We start from the raw sequence: 10425 nt of genomic DNA, 5'->3' as shown, positions 1-10425 counted from the left end.
CTTACGCTACCGAGAACACTAAATAACTCGCTCTAAGCACACAGGTGCTGCTGCTTGAGAAAAAGGTATAGATATACGTAGATATTTTTCCAAGTGAGTTTTTGTCTACCTCAATTAATTGAAATACGCGTAACGCGTAAGACCTGACGCGATGACGTATTCGTGCGCCCCCAAACGACTTCCACTACGAAGGAAGCGACAGGCGACAACCCTGTGTCATCGTGTGCGGTGTGACAAAACACAAACTTGTACAATTTTCCAATTTGCATACTCTAGAAAAGAGCCTTCAATGAATTAGCAAAAGGAGTAGATTGACGGCGCCGGCGCCGGCCTGCAGACCCACACGGTGTGAACTTTACACACTTACCGTTCCCTGTCTCGCCAGGGGACAGCGCGGGCTTCCCCGGGCGGGGTTACCCCATTCACAGCAGCAGCTGCGTACGATGCGAGCAATACCCTGCATTTTTACTGTTCATGTTTTTGTTAGCATTTTTGTGACACAGACAGAATTAGAAAAGGTTTACTTTATTAGCAGATTCATCTTATCTGCAAACACAGATGAGTATTGTTACATCTATAAGACATGCAGTAATTTTGATGCACCGAAGGAACATTTATTTAATAACTCTATATCCTTATCTTCTGTAACAATGGTCGTGCACGAGGTGTTGCGACTAGACTAGTTAGTCTGGTGCCTACACTAATACTCGTAGAGTACAATATTTCGCTCCGGTAACGTTACGATCTGGGATTAGCTCAGCCGGCTACAAATCTACCAATTTCGTTCGCTTCAAGGCAAATTGATTGCCAGCGGCCGGTTCAATTAACGTAATTACAATCAAATCGACTGCTTACGTTTGCAACACCAACTCAATTAAACAGAAACTAAACTGTAATGTCGAGGGAGGTGCACGGAGGTGTTTATTACTGGAGGTAGTAAGTAGTACCAATCAAAGCAAAAAAAAATATCATATCATCGTATCTCTTCAATAAATTTCTAAGTCTAAAGAAAGTTGTTTCAGTTTCGCCAGATAGCGGCACTTCAACACAGAGTTTCTCAAGTTGAGTAGCAGCTGCGGTGATGTAATGTAACGTCACTTGATTGAATTACTACATGCTATCTGAATAGAACGAAACAGAGTTGGCGGTAGTCGGTGGTGTCTATCTCAAGTAGCCATCAGTACGGTTGATGTACTGCCGATCTGTGTGAAGATTGCGACGCAAAACAAATAAATAATATTCAAGTACATATTTGAGAGTCTATTTTTGTATACGAGGGCTGCACTAAAAGTATCGGGAATGGAATATTTCCACTGTTCCTGTCATATTAAAATCTTTTTAATTGAAAACTCCTTGGTTCTAAAAATCGAATACCATTTATTTATTTAAAAAAAGATTCTCGGTCTTGTCACGAGGTTTTGTCAAACTTGTTTAGTCGTTGAGAAAATGGAATTGACTCGAGAAAATTCAAGAGCGATGATTTATTATGACTTTCGAAGTGGTTTAACACAAAAACAGTGTGTTGACCGGATGATTTCTGAATTTGGTGATGAAGCCGTGGACTGGACGTGTCAAGTTCAGTGATGATCCCCGTCAAGGTCGTCCAAAAACTGCAGTCACCCAAGAAAACGTTGATGCTGTGCGTAAGCTGATTGAGGAAGATCGACATGTGACATACCGCGAAATTTAGGCAACTTTAGACATTGGCATGAGTCAAATACAAATAATCTTGCATGAACAATTAGGTGTAAAAAAGTTGTTTTCCCGATGGATACCGCATTCGCTCTGTGAAGAGCAAAAAGCGGCTCGCGTTACTTGGTGCGTCAGAACTCTCGAAAGATTCCACGCAGGTTCTTCAAATGCTGTATACAACATTGTATCAGGTGACGAATCCTGGATATACGCGTACGAACCCGAAACAAAAAACCAATCACGAGTTTGGGTGTTCGAAAATGAGTTAAAGCCAACAAAAATTGTTCGTTCACGGAGTGTTGCAAAAAAAATGGTGGCCACGTTTGTCTCCAAAACCGGCCATGTTACGACTATTCCTCTTGAGGGACAAAGAACGGTTAATGCAGAATGGTATGCTAGCATTTGTTTGCCACAGGTCGTTTCTGAACTCCGTAAAGAGAACTGCAACCGCCGCATCATCCTCCATCACGACAATGCGAGTTCTCACACCGCGCACAGAACAAAAGAGTTTTTAGAGCAAGAAAACATAGAATAGCATAGGTGATAGGCATAGGTGAGTTCTCAGCGGTAGGCAGCGGTTCGGCGGCGCCTCTTGTACAGCGGGCGGGACCGCCACCATCACGTGGGTCGTATGATCGTCTAAATTCAAAGACAATAAAGAAATAGTCAGAAAATTGAAGACAAGTACGTGCACCGGCTCGAAGCCAAAACCTACGGCGCAGCGCGCGTGTGAAGTACATGATGACTTTGTAAAATAATGAATATTTATGAATCATGGCGTGGTAATTATGAGAGACGATTATTAGAATCAGCATTGGTATTATTGAATGCACAGCACGTCGCCTGTGGGCGAGCACGTCTACCGCGCGTTGTGCCACTGGGTGGAAAGTAGCTGCTGACGAGCCTGAACACATTACGGCTTGTCTTTAGAACAGGATGAACGATCCACCCGCCCGGCTCCCGCTGTTAGCAGTTGCTAGTATGTTCCCGTATAAAGTACTAATACAAGGCACAGACGATTTTACAATCTTTTCTTTACCAGCTGTTAGTTCCACTTAAAATTAAAGCGTATTTTTGCTTGTAACTTATTTTAACTTTTAACTAATTAAAGTTTGAATTTACCGTCGTCCCATGGATGTAAACTAAAAATATACCTATTTATTACTCTAATGATCCTGGTCAGGATATTAATCCCACTGTAGCGCTTAGCGAGCTATGGAGCTCATCTGAAGAATGAAATAAGGAATGAGGTTTTTGACAGAACTAAAATCATCGACATAGTAGCTCAGAGAGTGGCAAGTTAAAGTAGCAGAGGACTGGACACACATGTCGTAGAACCGACGATCGCTGGAGCAGACGCCGCGCACCCGCTAACGGCTAACGTAATGTAGCACGCCCCCCGACCCCCCCCCCCCCCCCTACCAGGTAGAAGAGTGGCCGGCAAGCTGAAGACCGGGCTCAGTGGTGTGGGCTGGAGGAGGCCTATGTCCAGCAGTGGATGACTGTGGGCTGAAGATGATGTTGTTCTTAAGCACTTGTGTAAATTTAAGTTAATTGGACGTCTTGAAGTCAGTGATAATTACGTTGAAAGATTTAGTCAGCAGCCCCTCGGCATTAGGTCGACCGTGGCCTGGCAGCTCGTCTCCTTTGCGTACTGTCTTAGAGAATAATAAATATACATATAATATATAAAGATGCGGGCTGTATTTCGGAGACTTACTGTCGATCATGGACATCGGATAGATCAGGAGCAAGCCGCTGTCGCCTACCAAGTTATACAGTACCAGAGGTGTGCAGGAGGGTTTCTTAGTAAGCTCGACCTAAGATTCTGTTTTATTATAAATGATTAGTGAAATAATTAAGAAAAGTACCAGTAATTGTGTAAGAGGCGCGAGCGAGGCGGCGCGGTGTGGGCGGAGAGCGGCGCGGCGGCGGCGCGGCGGCGGCGCGTCATGTGACTTCATCTGCGACTTGTTAATCCTTGTTCGTTCGTGTTTTCCTTAAAAGCTTGTTCCGTACAAACTTGTTTCCTCAGCAGGTTATGTTCTATAATACTCGTTATTTTTATATATTATAATTTTATGACAAATTGGGTAATTACTTATTGTATACGACATTAAATAATATGTCAGCGAAGCGTACACACAGCGACTCGACCGCAATCACGTGACGACACGATGCCTGCTACAAGGATCCCTTATTGTTGTCGTCAACTTAGAATGTGAGGAAGCAGTCCGACTCCCAATAAATGGACGCTAAGAAACGCTATAAGCCGTTTAATAATATTGAAGCACTATTGAAGCTGCAAAGAGTAAATAATAAATCGGCGCTACACATCACATACGACGACTCGAGGGACTAGGGACATAGATAATAGTTTTGAAAGGTCGCTTGTAGCTTGTAACTAGCCGAACTACAAAATGTTTGAGGTAGTTTCTTTTAACATGGAAAGTTCGTTTTAGGCGATGTAAGGCTAACTGGTTTAATGTACCCACACATAAATAAATTTTATAAAATCTGTTGATTCATAAAAATAAGTTGATAGCGAAACGGACGGGGTGCTGGACCTCAAATGTTACAAATAGTTGACTGCTAGGTGACCGTAAGAGAGTACTGTCGCCATGTCGTCTGGGTAACAACAGCAGCCGATACAAGAAGCTTCCCTCGGCGGAGTGTTGTGACGTTGTGACGTTATGACGGTCCTATTGCGTGACGTACGCTTCTTGTTCGTTATCATGAAATTCGGTGACAGATAAGTTTACTGATTAGATCAACGAGCGAAATGAAGCAAGTAAGTGTAAGTGTAAGTGTAAGTGTAAGCCCGAGAGCTGTTTTTAAGGAGGCATGTTTTAAAATCACGCACGATAATGATATGAAGATATTATGTTTTCAAGCCAAGTTTCAAAAGAAGTAAAAAAATGTACTATACTTGACGAAGGACAGTAGTAAACACGAACTAACGTCTTCGTATATTGAAGTTCTATTTCAAGAGATAAGTGCTCGCCCGCATATGGCGGCGCGGCGTAGGCTGTGCCGATACATCATTAACAACTGCACAATTAAAATATGAACGGACATAAATGGCAACGCCACGGGATTGATTAAGCCTCGGGGATTACTTTTATTTTTGAGGATGTCAGATATGCTTTATTTCCTCATACAGTTCTGTATAATGTTTCAGATGCTGTGTTTTATGAATTTCGTGTGTTGGGAATGGGTCATAACAATTAAAATAACATTTCCGAATATAGACAAGTATATAATATTTATATAGTTGGTTTTCTCTGCTCGAATTCTAAGCAGGATTTAACGATCGCCCGCCCTGGGACCTTGAGGGAGCTGGTGGCTCAGCTCTCTCGTCAGTGACAATGGAGGCCCCAGTACGGTGTCTGTGTAGTGACCGCGTTATGACTCTTGGCGCTACGGGGATACTAACTGTTGGTGTTGTCATTACTAATTTTAGTCGTATAAATTTAATATTCTATACTATGACTTTTTACGTTTTAATATAAAATAAATTGACATTGACTTGAAGATTACACATTTTGTACATGGTCGTAAAAAATACCCTTGTTAGATCATGATGTCACCTGCTAAATTTATTTAATTTCAATTTAGTCTGTCGTTTTGAAGTGAGTGAAAATCATGTTCTTTTTTTTTTGCTAAGATGGATGAACAAGCTCACGGCTCACCTAGTGTTAAGTGATCACTGGAACCCATAGACATCAATAACGTAAATGCCACCACCGCCTTGAGACATGAGTTCTAAAGTCTCAGTTTTTCAGTACCGCGGCTGCCCCACCCTTAAAACCGAAATGCATTACTGCTTTTCCCCCCTACTTATTAGGTAGTAGCCTAGGTCTCCTTCGAGGTGGCGTGTGTATTGGCTGGGACGCCGCCTTGGGTACTGGAGGCGGAGGCGCTCGCTGCTGACTATCAGTGGCGGGCTGACCTTCGTGCCCGGGGCGTGGCACATCCCTGCCCCAATGTGGTCAAAGCGCGGAGGGCCCAATCTCGGCGGTCCGTGCTGGAGTCATGGTCCAGACGGCTGGCCGATCCTTCAGCTAGTCGTAGGACCGTCGAGGCGATTCGCCCGGTTCTTGTGAATTGGGTGAATCGTGACAGAGAACGCCTCACTTTCCGGCTCCCGCAGGTGCTCACTGGGCATGGTTTCTTCGGTGAGTTCCTGCACCGGATCGGAGCCGAGCCGACGGCAGAGTGCCACCATTGTGGTTGCGACTTGGACACGGCGGAGCATACGCTCATCGCCTGCCCCGCATGGGAGGGGTGGCGCCGTGTTCTCGTCGCAAAAATAGGAAACGACTTGTCGTTGCAGAGTGTTGTGGCATCGGTGCTCGGTGACGACGAGTCGTGGAAGGCGATGCTCAACTTCTGCGAATGCACCATCTCGCAGAAGGAGGCGGCGGGGTGCGTGAGAGACGCACAGGCCCGCCGCCGTCGAGCGGGGGCCAGGGAGGCGGATTTCACCCAAGCCCTGGCCCTCTAAGTGTTTCGGGTCTCCCTCACATGTCGGCTTGGGGATCGGCGAAGGGGGCCTAAGAAGACGACGTGCACGCTGCTCTGCACGCGTTTTACGCAAAAGCATCCGGGTGATGGAAGGCCGGCTATCCTCAACTCACGCTGGTTTTGACCCAGCGGGGTATTCCGTCGGTATCGGCGCCATCTAGGCGGGCTTCGGATAGCCTGCCGACTGAGAGGGCTGGTGGTCGTGGCGCCGACGACCGCCGGTCTGGCGTCCCGAGGGGGAGGGTGATGGGAGAGATGTGTTCCGCATTAAACGCTTCACTTTCCCCCCTTTGCCTTTTCATGAGTTCTGTCTCATGCGAGGTTTGGATGCTGGTTGTTGAGCAACAGGAGGTTTTAGTCGTTTCAACTCCGACGTGTCCCGCCCTCCATCCTCAGTGGAGGGTGGAAGTCCGGTGATTTCCTCCAGACAAAAAAAAAGCCTAGTGGGCTATTTCAGCTACGCCCGGTGTATTCACGGTTTCAACCTGAGAGAATTTGCTAACACTAGCCCTAGAAAAAGTAATGCTTTGCAGAGTCTATAATATGGAACCGGAGAGGAACCCTGAGCGAGTCGAGCCCGGGCGTTATGAAGGGCGCAGGCGCAGGATGATTAGGAACTGATCATTATATCTACATATTAAATCTTAAAGGCTCAGGCTTATATGTTTTCAGTATCAAATTAAATTTAAATTTACACAATAAAAGAATTCGGTTCGTTTGCCGATGAGCAGCCCTCCTCCCTCCCTGTGACGTCAGTGCGCTTTCCCTCACCCTCCTGTACCGAACGGTCTCCTTCCCCAACCCCTGAGCTCCTCCCCGGTGCACGCTGCAACCTTCCTACAGTCCAATAGAGTTAGGTACTATAGGTAGGTATGTACATACTCGTACATACGTACGCTATCTATGCATACGGGTGAAAAAGCGCAATGCATTCGGAAATTATTATACGGGTATCTATCTTCGTTTTTGTTGCCCGTGTAGGCCGACGAGCATACGACCCACCTGATGATGAGTGGTTACCGTCGCCCATAGACTTCAGCAATGCCAGGAGCAGAACCAAGCCGCTGCCTACCGTTAATTACTATCCACAAGCCTCGTTTGAAGAAGGACATGTCATAGTGCTCGGGAAACACCGTGGAGAGGGGCTTGTTCCGAAGTCGTATGGTGCGTGGCAATAAAGGTCTCTGGAAACGCACTGTCGATGAACGCAGCGGCTCCAGGTAGTATGGATACACTATCTACCATGGATCGACGTCTACCACACAACATGAGACGGGACGGAACTCCGGCGACTGTGGGCCGTACACTGGGTTGACACTGACAATGACAGTAAGCTAGTTGAGCACGTTCATCACCTACGAAATGCGCATAACCTGTTCTGCGGTCGGAGCATCATTTACTACAGTGACATTCTTTATGCTTATTGTGGGTTTAAGCTTAGAAAGTGCTAAAATTAAAAAAGTAGTAATTTGCCATTAGCCGAAGTGTCACGGCATGCGGCATCGCGGCACAGAGCCGGCGAGCGTGTCGGCGGTGTCGGTGCCGGGGCCGGGCCGGTCTCCGGTCCGACTCGTCGTTATTGTACGAGTATGTACTGATTTATTTGAAAAGGGGCAAGCTTTTGTTTCTCACCGATTCCTCTCAATGGCAAAAGTACACACAGGTACTGTAGCAGGTTTAAAAAACCAGTGAAGCCTGTTTAAAAAAAAAATTCTAATATTTTTCTGGTTTTGGGTTTTAAATAACTGAAGTTCCTCCTGGTGATAACTAGACTCTGTGTCAAAATAGATGAGCTCGTCACACACACACACACACACACACACACACACGCACAACAGATGATATTATTTAAGTTTGATAAGTACGCACTGTAAGAACAAAATATATTATGTTGTATTTAAAAGCTTATAATCTTTTCACAAACGTAATGGGATTTGTGTTAAGATTATCAACATTTGTTTAATATATTATATTGTTATTTAGTGCACTTTTATTAAGCATTCATTGTTCTTCGTAGTGTAGTGTGTAGTGATTAACGAGACAAAATGACATCAAACGAAGATGCACTGTAATGTTCTTGTCAAAGATTCTTAATCTCCAATAATGAGCAGCACGCGCATGTAGTAGGTAATGTGGCGACGAGCAGCAAGAGTGCGCGCGGCAGAGAGAGCAGGGCCGCGGGTGCTGGCAGTGGCAGTGACCTTGTGTCTGCGGTCGACAACAACAATGTCAAGTTCAAGCCGCGCGCCCCGCGCTGCCGCCCGCGTCACGTGCCAGCTCTGAACAACGGGACGAAAATCGTTCTAACTCAATACATTAATATTGCTACCTGTATGTACTGCACGTACCGGTTGGCAAATTTTAATAGTACGAGTATTAGTACGAAGGTATTTTTTTTAAATTATTTGTAGATGCCGTCTCGGTAGCTCTGAACTAACATCTAGTTCTTTAAAATCTGTTTTTATTGAGTGAATGAAAGATCGCGTGTGCTAATTTTTATAGTCTCATTACATTTACAGTCATGCAACAAAACGTCAAAACTTCAGCGGCACACTTTACATTGAGAAGCTAAATACATAACAATATGTAGGTGACGTGTCCCGCATCCCGGGGACCTAGACGTGGAGCTAGGGGCGCGGGCGGGGTGCGGGGTGCGGGGTGGTACACCTGTTGCGGTCCGCGATCAATACCGGCCGGGAACAGGCGCCCACCCACTGCACCTCCACATCCTCCACGTTGAAGGCATCGGGTGCTATCGGCCATGTGTTCAGATGCATCCGCTTTTTACTGCACCTTGAGTAACTAGATACACACTGTAACATAACTTTAAGTCGTCGTGGCCTAAAGAATAAGACGTCCGGTGCATTCGTGTTGAGCGATGCAACGGTGCTCTTTTTTTTTTTTTTTTTTTTTTTGCCTACCTATGCTGATAGCTTGAGAGGCTATTTCGCTTACCCTAGCTTGTGTAGGTGAGCTCGCGGGCTCAAACCGGAGAATTGCTACACCGCCCTAGCAAGAGCAGTGCTTCGCAGAATCTACCACCGGATCGGAAGCGCGACCCACTGAGAAGATCCGGCGAGAAACTCAGTGGGCTGTGTCTGTGGGTTATTCGCTCGTCGAGCCTTCGTCGCAAGCGACGGGTTCGGCGAGGACGGTGACCGGTGCTTGTATGCCTAAAGCACCGTTAGTGGATCAGGAGGATCCGTGATGACGTGCTTTGGGCGACGTCGACGGTTTACCAAACGGTCTACAGGATCGGGTATGTAGTTTCCGGCGGCCACGACAAGAGGGTTCTCATGTCGTGCCGCCTTCTCAAAGTGGCGCAGCGATGCCGACTGTAGATACTTACTGACGGGGGGCAACGGTGCTCGAATCCCGCAGGCGGGTACCAACTTTTCTAATGAAATACGTACTTAACGTTCACGATTGACTTCCACGGTGAAGGAATAACATGGTGTAATAAAAATCAAACCCGCAGAATTATAATTTGCGTAATTACTGATGGTAGGACCTCTTGGGAGTCCATACGGGTGGGTACCACCACCCTGCCTATTTCTGCCGTGAAGCAGTAATGCGTTTCGGTTTGAAGGATGGGGCAGCCGTTGTAACTATACTGAGACCTTAGAACTTATATCTCAAAGTGGGTGGCGCATTTACGTTGTAGATGCGGCTGTTGTCGTCTATGGGCTCCAGTAACCACTTAACACCAGGTGGGCTGTAAGCTCGTCCACCAGTACGAGCAATTAAAAAAAATTAAAATATAACTGGACACATTAATGTAACTGAGCGAAACTTTAAGATTATAGGTACCATCATCTCATTTGTACCATCGCACCGCCCGCTACCGCAGTAGAGTTCATCCATACTACCTGGAGCCGCTGCGTTCATCGACTGTGCGTTTTCAGAGACCTTTATTGCCACGCACCTAACGACTTCGGAACAAGCCCCTCTCCACGGTGTTTCCCGAGCACTATGACATGTCCTTCTTCAAACGAGCTTGTGGAGAGTAACTAACGGTAGGCAGCGGCTTGGTTCTGCCCCTGGCATTGCTGAAGTCCATGGGCGACGGTAACCACTCACCATCAGGTGAGCCTTATGGCCGTCTGCCTACGGGGGCAATAAAACTAAATATGAATAAAGTATTTGCAGTTTTAAAAAGCACATATTTAAAAAAATATGGCTGTAGTGGTAACACATTACCCATCA

At 46.1% G+C, this 10425-nt stretch overlaps 1 protein-coding gene across 2 annotated transcripts in view; it reads right to left on the bottom strand.

The window, feature by feature from the left end:
- Positions 1-3617: 3617 nt before the first annotated feature.
- The window catches only part of Npl4 (nuclear protein localization 4), a 124160-nt gene continuing 117352 nt past the window's right edge, over positions 3618-10425 (bottom strand). The window contains exon 12 of one of the 2 annotated variants that reach the window (XM_089734169.1): positions 3618-3640. The gene's annotated coding sequence lies outside the window, so the exon portion shown is untranslated. The remainder of the gene's footprint in view (positions 3641-10425) is intronic. The other variant, XM_089734164.1, reaches the window with a different exon arrangement.

This window comes from Bombyx mandarina, chromosome 17 (assembly GCF_030267445.1).
Source record: "Bombyx mandarina strain Sakado chromosome 17, ASM3026744v2".
NCBI classification, from domain to species: Eukaryota; Metazoa; Arthropoda; class Insecta; order Lepidoptera; family Bombycidae; genus Bombyx; species Bombyx mandarina.
Note: the sequence above shows the minus strand (reverse complement) of the source record. Positions and strands in the feature narration are given on the sequence as shown.